The sequence below is a fragment of the Schistocerca americana genome, chromosome X (genome assembly GCF_021461395.2).
Source record: "Schistocerca americana isolate TAMUIC-IGC-003095 chromosome X, iqSchAmer2.1, whole genome shotgun sequence".
NCBI lineage: Eukaryota > Metazoa > Arthropoda > Insecta > Orthoptera > Acrididae > Schistocerca > Schistocerca americana.
Window position 1 is genome coordinate 970,548,536 of NC_060130.1, and position 12,074 is coordinate 970,560,609.

Sequence of the window (12,074 nt, forward strand, 5' to 3'; positions counted from 1 at the left end):
AGGTGGAATAACATATATTTATTGTGGAGGTGGTTCGATGAATCCTCTACCAGGCATTTAAGTGTGATTTGCAGAGTAGAGATGTAGATGCAGATAATTATAATGGTGAATTCGCTGCAACGTGCTGGAAGTTTGTGGGAAAAGAAAATGTCGCATAGGCTACGTTTACAGCACCGAGAAAACTGCGTACCTAGAATTACGTATGTACTTTTATACAGGCGCTGATAATGTGGATATAAGCTTCTCGAACATTATCATGTTCGATTTTTGTGAAATTTTTCACGAATGTCTGGTTCATGGAAAGACCTGTTGGAAAAACTTCGAAAAGTTGGAATGTCGTAGATTCAGCTGGATATTGGCTAAACACACCAGACGATTTCCACATTGATGCATCAGCTCACACTGATGTATGAAAGGTTGTTAGAATGCAGAATACGTTGATCATTCGCAGTCGGATGTTTGTAAAGTTTAAATAACTTGGCTCGCAGGTGCTCTGAGTTGGTGACACAACAGAGAAAACCACTCTGCGTGAAAAATTACCAGTCGACGTGCGACACGAGATATTCGGAAGTCCACCGGCTAGCAACATGGGATACGTCTGAAATAGAGGGCGTGGGCGGCGCCCACTGAATTTTGGCTGGGACACAACTCCACCTCGCTCTAGCACTCTTGTCAGTGTCCCCGCGTTCCTGTGCTTCATTACCCGAAATAAATGTTAAACAAGCATTAAGCAGCAGGAAAAGTTTACAAGAAACAAAAAACATTTACACGTGCTTACGTTAGAACCACATGTTGCTCTTCCCGCTTTTATTCTGTGGTTTGGTGTGGTTCCCTGCTAATAATTTTGTCTACTTCTGTGTTGTAAGTGTCTGTAACGTTAAAATATCAGAAAAATTCTGTCTTTCGGTAAATGGAGATTCATTCAATAGAAGACGAGCAAAAAAGAAAAATACGGCTATTTCGTGAAACAAAAACGTTCTTGTTGCAGATTACGTCCTAGATGCTCAGGTGAGCTACATCACGTGGGAAGAAGACTTACGACACACCACAGAACGCACTGCGTCCGCGAATAATACTGGATCTGCCTCTCACCTACATACAGTATGAGAGTACTGACGGGAACAACACGCAACCATATGCGCTGTTCATGGAAATTAGGGACATGAGACCTGGGTAACCTGAAAGGGCCAGAAGTTGTGGACAGTTTCAGAAAAAGCATTAGGTTACGACTGACTGAAACGGCGGTATTGAATATAACAGAAATCGAAAGGGTAGTCTTGAGAGATGCAGTAATGAGGATAGCACGGGTTCAGATAGGAAAAATAGACAAAACCCACTAGAAATCCCTAGATAAGAATCCAGCTGATGAAAGGAGAAAACATAGAAATGAAGCAAATGAATGAAACTGATGAAAGGAGTAGTTACCAAAATGCAACAAATGAAATCAGAGAAAGGGAATTAGAGACGACAAAAAGTAAGATTGACAGGAAATGAAAATGGCAAATCAGGAATGGCAAGACGGAGAGGCTAGAGGAAATATACATACTGCCAATAAAAAGATAAGAGACCTTTGAAGAGAAGATAACCAGTTGTTAACTTCAGGAGCTGAGATGACAAACTACTACTAAACAAAGAAGGAAAAGGTATCAGGTGGAAGGAATATAGAAAAGAGCTATACAAGTGAAATGAAGAGGAGGTTCGAGTTCTCCCTCGGGCATGGGCCTGTGTGTTTGTCCTTAGGATAATTTAGGTTAGGTAGTGTGTAAGCTTAGGGACTGATAACCTCAGCAGTTAAGTCCCATAAGATTTCACACACATTTGAACACTTTTTTGAAATGAAGAGGAAGTATGTGAAAATGAGTTATGACACATGATTCTGCGACAGAAATTTGACAGAACACTGATACAACTATGTCTAAACAAGGCCCTGGAGGAGATGACATTCCTCCAAAATCATTGAGATCCTTAGGAGAGCTGGCCACGATGAAAATATTACACCTGGTGTGTAAGATATATGAGACTAACGCGATACCCTCAGACTTCAAGAAGACTCTAATAATTCGAATTTCAAAGAAGGCAAGTGCTGGGATGTGTGAGTATTACGGACTATGATTTCTTTAAGTCATACTGAAACGAACTGCTTACAAAAGAATGGAAAAAGTGGTACAAGCCTATTCCAGGGAAGATCAGTTTGAGTTTCGGAGAAATGTAGAAAAACGAGAGACTTAAACAACGCCACGACTTATCTTTGCAAAATACGTTAAATGAAATCAATCTACGTTTATAGTACCTGCAGATATAGAAAAATATTTTGACAGTGATAACTGGAACGAACTGTCTGAAGGAAGCAGGGATGAAGTAAAGAGATCTAAAGGTACATTACGACTGCAGTTATAAGACTCAGCGGACATGAAAGAGAAGCAGTAGTTGGGAGGGAAGTGATACAGGGCTGTAATATATCCCTTACACTCTGTGTTACTTAGTCTGTGTACTGAACAAGCAGTAAAGAAAATCAAAAAGCAATTCGAAGAAAGAATTAAAGTTCAGAGAGAAGAAATAAAATCTTTGATGTTTGTTGATGATATTGCAATTCTGTCAGAGACAGTAAAGGACTCAGAAGAGTAGCAGAAGTGCAGGGATACTGTCTTGAAAAAAAGTTATAAGATGAGCATCAGTAAAAGTAAAACAAGGCCAACAGAATGCAGCGAATAAAAGCGAGTGATGCTGAAGAAATCAGACAGAGGAATGCGGCTCTAAAGGTAGTAGATTGGTTTTTACATTTCGGCAGTGAAGTAACAGATAATGAGTGACCATAGTAGGGAGGATATTAAACGCAGACTGACCGCATCGAGAAAAGAATTTTGGAAAAAGAGCACTTCGTTAACGTATCATATTAATTTAACCCATAGAATTCCTTTTCTGAAGATGTTTGTATGGAGTGTAGCCTTGCACGGAAGTGAAAAGTAGATTATAAGCAGTTGATACAAGGAGAAGAATAGAAGCTTTTGAAATAGGGGGCTGTAGAAGAGTATCGGGATTCATTTCAATTCGTACAGCAGGAAACCATGAATATTACGTCACGGTTCGTTTCCCTCTCATCTAAAGTCGACGTTATGTTAATATCTTTTGCTAACTCACTGCTGTGATAAATAAGTGCATCCGGGTTTTCTTGATGGCCAAAGCTACTGTAATTTGGTAAAATCAGTCGATTCTGAAACTTGTACCGTAGAAATTGTTAGAAGTAAATTTCTCAAATAAAATTCAGAATGAAGGCAAACCTGCATAGTTTGCGTTGGCCTATATGCGCTGTTTTTAGAACAAATACTTCATGTAAATATCATTTTGTTTCATATTTATACTGAAAAATGCCATTTTATATGGACTAAAATAATGTCACATTGTACTGCATTTGATTTTTAAGCAATATTAGTAAACTATAGATGTGAAGGGGAAAATGAAGTTTGTGTTATGGAGGACGCTAAACTAGGGTAGTCTTCCCAACTGCTGTGGCAATTGAATAGCTAGCGCACCTGCATAGTGATCAACGAGTTCCGGGTTGAAGTCCCTGATGTAGTAAAAATTATAATTTATTTCTTTCGCTTCTATCATCATCGTAGATATTAGTAAACATTTTTCTAGTATTTTCAGTGAGGAGCTGTAGAAAAAAATGAAATAGAAACAGCAGTAAATCACGCTGGCTGCGCAACGAAATAGTACACAACACTAGTGAATCACGGAGAGGCCGTTGTCGATTGACTGCTGATTATGTGTCACTGTTAAATTATGCCGACAAGTGGGAACCTAATAACGAGAGTAAACAAAAAACCCTGTTTCGTTCCCCTAATCTATGCGAGTTAGTTATTTTCCAGGCGTGGCTGTGATATGGAGGTGTTCTGTACCAAGCTATAAAGTTATTTTTGAGTGTATAATACTTTTTCATTCACTTCATATAACAATTTACTAACTGTAAGTTATGAAAAGCTCCGTATCACTATAAAATAAGTTGATAGATGAAAAGTTTAAGTGCTGTAATAAACGACCTCCCCTCCCAACACTGCTTTATACAATTCAATATGTACTTCTAAGATTGCTTAAAATGGAAGAAAAACGTTATGTAACTCCTGGCTGCTTCATTACCCTCGAGTTACACTAGAACAAAAGAGAGTATGTTATATCTCTACTAAAGTGCAGTCCAAAAAATTATGGAAAGGTATGGTCTCCTAGACAGGAAATGTCAAAATTAATTCTACCAGCAGAATTAAATTAACAAAGAAATTTAATATTGCTGCTAGTTCGACACAATATATCCAAGTAAATGTGCAATATAGTTCTAGTGTAAATGCAAGTGATGAGTGTAGTGACAACAGTAGAGAAATGAATCCTTCTGATGGTTCGACTGAGCTAATAAAGGAAACTGCAGCAGCAGGATTAAACGAAATCCTGGTCTTGCTTTCTGACTCCACGATGGAAATGAAAAAGCTTTCACAGAAACAATATGGAAGCGTCAAAGCAAGGAAAATAACAGCATCATTAAAAGCGTAAGTTTTTCAGCAGTCAGACACACAGATTTTAGAATATCTAAAAGAAAAATGTTATTTCTGCTCCAGATAGAAACTCTAAAATTGGTATCCTCACTCTCTCTCCGCTTCATTTTTCTAATGTCTAAACTCAAAATCATTTCAATGCAACAAAATACATGATTTAAGTAGGAAAAGATTGGAAGACTGGGCATCAAAGGGATCATTAAAGAGTACACGGGAAAGAAAGACGGATCATCCACTTGAGGAGGAAAATATGAATTTAGTTACTGCATTATACCGGTCGGAAGAAGTTAGCAGACAAATGCCAGGAGAAAAAGGTTAAGTGACAGCTAGCATGGAAAAAAGAACAAGTGCAGAAGAAACTAATATTGTGCAATGCTGAGGAACTTTACCGTCATTTCAAATACAAATATATTACCAGTAAAACAGGTTTCTCAAAATAAGCCCAGCTTCGACTACAACATCGTGTTTAGAGGGATATCGTGGCACCAAAGTTGTCTGTGTGTATATGATTCAGTATTATGTTAAACCTATAAAGGATGGCGCAAAACAGAATTTGAACTCTAAACCTAGTAAATATTTAAAAATAAATTTATGAAAGGTGTTATTTCTTACACTGATTGACACGTAAGAAAAATATTAATGACTTTTGAAAACTGTGAGGTCAGTCTTCTCACTTTGGGTTCGGCTGAGTTGAAATAACCCTTACTCAAGAGTTGATGGGTAGGTCGAGTGTCTAGTGAGGACCTACTAAACTGAATTGGGTAAAAACCAATTTACGGCACAAATAGGCTAAAAGAAGGGATCAGCTAGCAGGATATTGTGAGATACCATTTGGGAATGGAGGGGGTCGACGGTAAAAGTTGTTCTGGAAGACCAAGGAATGACTATAGTAATCGAGCTCAAATGGATGTGGGTTACAGTAGTTGTTAGGAGATAAAAAGGCAATGGCATCAGCATCTACGAGCATAACCTCGGATTCTTATTGTCTTTACGGTTCGTTTTGCGAGATAAACGCTGAGGGAAGCAATATACTGATTGACGCTTCTAGTAACGTACCCTGTCAAAATTTTCGCAGTAAACGACACCTTAGTCCACAGAGCCTCTCTTGCAGCCTCTGTCACTTTAGTCAAAAATGGCTCTGAGCACTATGGGACTTAATTGCAAAGGCTATCAGTCCCCTAGAACTTATAACTACTTAAAACTAACCAACCTAAGGACATCACACACATCCATGCCCGAAGCAGGATTCGAACCTGCGACCTTAGCGGTCGCGCAGTTCCAGACTGTAGCGCCTAGAACCGCTCGGCCACTACGGCCGGCTCACTTTAGCCGATGATCAGTATCGTGGTACTTACGAGCTTAAGATACGAACCCGAGACGATATGCGCTGATCTTCTTGGGATCTTCTCTGTGTTCTCTAGCAGTCCTTTCCTGTACAGAACCTAGACTAACAATCAGAGGCTTTTGTAAGCCGCCTAAATCGAAAATGGACTACATTTATTGATGATTCTCCCAGATAATTCCATTACGGCATCTGCCTTTACCGCAGGTAATTTTACGTGGTCGCTGAGTTTAAATTGCTGCATACTTGTACTCCCAAATATGTAATGGATTTTACCGTTTCCAGTGACATTTTTAAACGGGTAATAACTGGCGTTTCCACCTACTCGTGGATGAAACAGTGGTAGAGTTTGTTTAAGCTGAGTGTCAACTGTCAATCCCTGCACCAGTTAGATAAATGACTCTGAGCACTATGGGACTTAACATCTAAGGTCATCAGTCCCCTAGAACTTAGAACTACTTAAACCTAACTAACCTAAGGACATCACACACATCCATGCCCGAGGCAGGATTCGAACCTGCGATGTAGCAGTCACGCGGTTCGGGACTGAAGCGCCTAGAACCGCTCGGCTACCGCCGGCGGCTGCACCAGTTAGCAGATCGTTGGTCTCGGAAACTGACAACGGCAGGGAGAGCATTGTCCTGAACCCAAGCCCCTCCATACCACACCCAAACGACGCTATTATCAGAGGATGACGTGGAGGCTGTAGGTTACTGTATGCCCCATCAGGGCCAGTGGGCCCAAACAGATTTGTTTTCCCAGCTAATCTTCAGCAGCGCAGTTCAAATTACCCTGGTAGCATGTGGACAGGCATTACGTTGGCTGGTTGTTTCGGCTACACTGTGGACGTTTAGCTGGTAAACCCTTGCAAATCCTCCATACTGTCCCGATCTCTCACCATGCGTTGTCACTATTCTTGGACCTCTGAAGAAAGACATTAATAGCAATCGATATGCTTCGGACGAAGCGGTGCAGTCGCTGTTCCGTAGGCAACCGCAAACGTTTCTCCTTGAAGGGATTGACCGCCTTATCACACATTTGGATATATGTATTAACAGCTGTGGCGATTAATTTAGAAATAATAAACAGTTTACTAACTTTTTTCTTGGTGTAAGTGCAGATTTTGGTACCTGTGGTACCATAATACATACACACATCACTGTCATGATTATTTTCCCTTTGAGTCAGTCTGCACACAAACACATCATAACCTTTGCGACCTGACGGTTCCTAGATGGCTGTCGCCTCCCCGCTATTTGGACTATGCCTTTACGTATAGACTAACCGTTTTGAGTCCACGTGTCTCCCCTTCAACACCTGACCTATTGCCCAGGAGAAAATAAGCATCAATGGCTTCCTCATGCCACAGGTACTGGTAGGTAGTAACCAAACTAGAAACATACTACGCCTAATAGCCGTAGTTATTAAACTCGACGAAAGACCACTTCTCAGCCAAGGCAGCATCAGTAAAACCTTTACTTCGTGGATGATCTTGCTGTTTAGCGCCCTCCAACTTAAATCACCATCATTATCAAAACCTTCATACTGAGATGAGGTAATGGTAACTCTGTTTACCGAAACTGGTCATCGTAAATAAAGGTTCTGCAAATGTGACCTTGGACAATAGGCTGTCATTCTACAATTTCAGTATTTACAGATTGCACCATATGACACAGCATGAGATAGGTAACTATAGTTATTAGTCTAAAAACGAAGTAGATACTGATGTAATGTTGTTCATTACACAGACCTTAGTCACCAACAGAAATATCTGCATTTATACTCGTTACACCCTCTACAATAAATAAAGAAAAAGGAACGTTGATAAGCTACAATGAACAGCATAGTGAACTCATTATTGCACCCAACACTGTAGTACAAGTTCATATGCCAACTAGCCCCACAAATAATGAAGGGGTTGAAGCAATGTATGATGAGATAAAACAAATTATTCAGATGGTTAAGGGAGTCAAAAATTTAATAATCGTGTGGTACTAGAAGTGGACAGTAGGGAAAAGAAGAGAAGGTAAAATAGTTTGTGATCATAGACTGGGGGAAAGGAATGAAAGAAGAAGCCGCCTGGTAGAACTTTGCCAGATCACCATTTAATAATCGCTTACGCTTGGTTTAAGAATCATGGAAGAAGGCTGTACTCTGGAAGAGACCAGGAGACACTGGAAGGTTTCAGACTGATTATACAGGGCGTTTCAAAAAGAAAGAGCAGATTTCAAACATTTATTTCTCAAAAACTACAAATGATAGAAACACAATTCCAACGGTCCTTCACTCAATATGAGTACCAAATGTTACACAACAAATATCAAAACTGTACCTCAATATGAGCACCATTTGTTACACGACAAATATCAAACCGGTATCTCATTTCTTGCCACACACGACGCAACTGGTCTTTAGTTACCGAATTCACGGCCGCAACAATTCGATGTCGTACCTCTTGAAGAGTAGCGGGCATAGGTGGGACATAAACACAGTCCTTTATGTACCCCCACAAATAAAAATCGCAGGGAGTAAGGTCTGGTGACCTGGGAGGCCACAGACGATGACATTGATCTTGTGCTCCTGCTCTTCCAATCCACCGTCCTGGAATGGTGTTATTTAGGTACCGTCGTACAGGTTCAGAGAAGTGTGGTGGGGCGCCATCTTGCATGAAGATGAAGTGATTTGAATCTTCCTGAAGTTGAGGAAATAGCCAGTTTTCTAACATGTCCAGGTAAATGGTTCCTGTGATAGTTTTCTCCATGAAAAAGAAAGGTCCATAAACTTTGTTTACCGAAATTGCACAAAAGACGTTAACCTTTGGTGAGTCTCTTTCATGTTGAATAACGTCCCTCGGAGTTTCACTCGCCCAAATTCGTACGTTATGCCGATTAACTTTACCAGAAATGTGAAACGTTGATTCATCTGAAAAAATTAATCGTTCGGCAAAATTGTCCTCTTCCATGTCCTGTAGAATTGCAGTTGAAAATTCGAACCTTTTGTTGTGGTCGTCAGGACGCAATGCTTGCAATAACTGCAGTTTGTACGGCTTCATGTGCACACGGTTACTCAGAACGCGCCATACCGTTGTTTTAGACATGTTTAGTTCGTGACTTGCCCGTGCCGTGGATTTTCTAGGGCTCCTTTCGTAAGCTGCACGGACACGCTCGACATTTTCATCCGATGTGCGTGGACGACCCGTGCTTTTTCGCTTGCAGATGCAACCATCTTCTACGAATCTGTGATGCCACTCATAAATTTGCTTATGACGAGGCGGCTGTTTGTTGAATTGACGGCGGAATGCACGTTGCACACCAACAATGGACTCTAACTTTGCAAATTGCAGCACACAAAATGATCGTTCCTGTGGTGTCGTCGCCATTTTCCTACAAACAAACGCCAGCGCCACTGCGGATTTGCATGGAACTTCTGCGCGGACCATTGAAAAACTTTGAACCTTTCTCTGACAAGAAACGTTTGAATTGTGTTTCTATCATTTGTAGTTTTTGAGAAATAAATGTTTGAAATCTGCTCTTTCTTTTTGAAACGCCCTGTATAATTTTAAGACAGAGATTACGGAACCGATTTTAAATTGTAAGACATTTCCAGGGCCTGAAGTAGACTCTAACAACAATTTATTGGTTATGAGCTGTAGATTAAAACTGAAGGAATTGTAAAATGATAGGAATTTAAGGAGATGGGACCTGGATAAACTGAAAGAACCAGAGGTTGTTGAGGGATTCACGGGGAGTGTTAGGAAATGATTGACAGGAATAGGGGAAAGAAATACGGTAGAAGAAGAACGGGTAGCTTTGAGAAAGGAAATAGTGAAGGCAGCGGATGATCAAGTGGGTAAAAAGACGAGGGCTAGAAGAAATCCGTGGGTAACAGAAGAGCTATTGAATTTAATTGATGAAAGCAGAAAATATAAAAGTGCAGTAAATGAAGCAGGAAAAACGGAATACAAACGTCTTAAAAATAAGCCTTACAGGAAGTCAGGCCAAGCAGAAATGGCTAGACGACAAACGGAGGTATTGAAAAGGATGTATCACTATGGCAAAGATAGATGCCACTTACAGGAAAATTAAAGTGACCATTGGAGGAAAGAAAACCACTTGCCTGAACGTCAAGAGCTCAGATGGAAAACCAGTCCTAAGCGAAGAAGGACAAGCTGAAAGGTGCGAGTAATGCATAGAGTGTCTTTACAAGGTAGATGTATAGATGTATTTGAACCCAAGTTATTGAAATGAAACTGAGCTAGGAAATAAGATGCTGCGTGAAGAAATAGACAGAATACTGAAAGTCCTAAGTCGAAACAAGTCCCCGGTAGTAAATAACATTCCATTAGAACTACTGATGACCTTGAGAGAGCTAACCATGAAAGAACTCTTCCATCCAGTGAGCAAGATGTATGAGACAGGCGAAAAACCATCAGACTTCAAGAAGAATATAATACTACCGAAAGCAGGTGGTGACAAATGTGAAAATTACCGAACTATCAGTTTAATAAGTCCTAGTTGCAAAATTCAAACACGAATTCTTTGCAGATAAATTGAGAAACTGGTAGAGGCCGACCTAGGAGGAGATCAGGTTGGATTTCTGAGAAATGTAGGAACTGGCGTAGCAATACACATCCTACGATGTCTCACAGAAGATAGGTTAAGAAAAGGCAAACAGGCATTTATAGCATTTGTATACAACGCTCTTAACAGTGTTGACTGGAATACGCTCTTTGAAATTCTGCGGGTAGCTGGTGTGAAATACAGCGAGCGAAAGGCTATTTACAACTCGTACAGTGACCGGATGGCAGTTGTAAGAGTCGAGGAGCATGAAGGGGGAGAAGTGGTTGAGAAGGAAGTGAGATAGGGGTATAGTCTATCGCCGATGTTATTCAAACTGTACATAGAACAAGCAGCGAAGTGAACAAAAGAAAAATTCAGAGTTCATATTAAAATGCAGGGAGAAGAAATAAGAATTTTGAGGTTTGCCGATGACATTGTAATTCTGCCAGAGACAGCAAAGGACTTGGAAGAGCAGTTGAAATGAATGGACAGAGTCCTGAAAGGAGTATATAAGATGAACATCAACAAAAGCAAAACGGGGGTAATAAATAGAATGTAGTCGAATTAAACCAGGTGATGCTAAGGGAATTAGGTTAGGAAATGAGACAGTGAAATTAACAGATTAGTTTTGCTATTAGGGGAGCAAAATAACTGAGGCTGGTCGAGGTAGAGAGGATATAAAATGCAGACTGGCTATGGTAAGGAAAGCGTTTCTGAAGAAGAGATATTTGTTGACATAGAGTATAAATTTAAATGTCAGGCACTCCTTTCTAAAAGTATTTGTATGGAGCATAGCCATGTATGGAAGTGGAACATGGATGATAAATAATTAAACGAGAAGAACCTAAGTAATTGAAATCTGGTGCTACATAAGAATGCTGAAGATCAGATGGGTATATCACGTAACTAATGGGGAGCTCCTGAATACAAATGGGAAGATTGTTGAACAATCTCTCCTGAAGAAGGAATCGGTTGGTAGGATACATTCTGAGACGACAAAGGATTATCACTTTAGTGCTGGAGGTAAGAGTGCGGGGTAAAAATCGTAAAGGCAGACCAGGAGACGAATACAGTAAGCATATTCAGAACGATGTAGCTTGCAGTAGTTTCTCGGAGATGAAGAGAGCTAGACAACACCAGTCTTCGGACTGAAGACTAGAACAACAGACAACACCCTGTATAAAATGTGATTCTTGTTAACTTTTAACAACACCCGGTGAGAAAAGTACTTTAATATAAGACACATGGGGCCGCAAATATGGGTAAGTACACCAAAAGCGTATGACAAATCGTGAACTCGCAGCACGCGCAGCGGTTGTGGTTGTCGGTCCTGTACTCTCCGACAGGGCGCTGTGGTACACACTGCTGTACAACGGCGCAAACCACGAACTTATTTAGTACATGTGATCTGTTGTAAATTAGAAGTTACAAAATTGACATCCTTGCTGCCGGCCGCTGGTGGCCGAGCGGTTGTAGGCGCTTCAGTCTGGAACCACGCGACCGCTACGGTCGCAGGTTCGAATTCTGCCACGGGCATGGATGTGTGTGATGTCCTTAGGTTGGTTAGGTTTAAGTAGTTCTAAGTTCTAGGGGACTGATGACCTCAGATGTGAAGTCCCATAGCGCTCA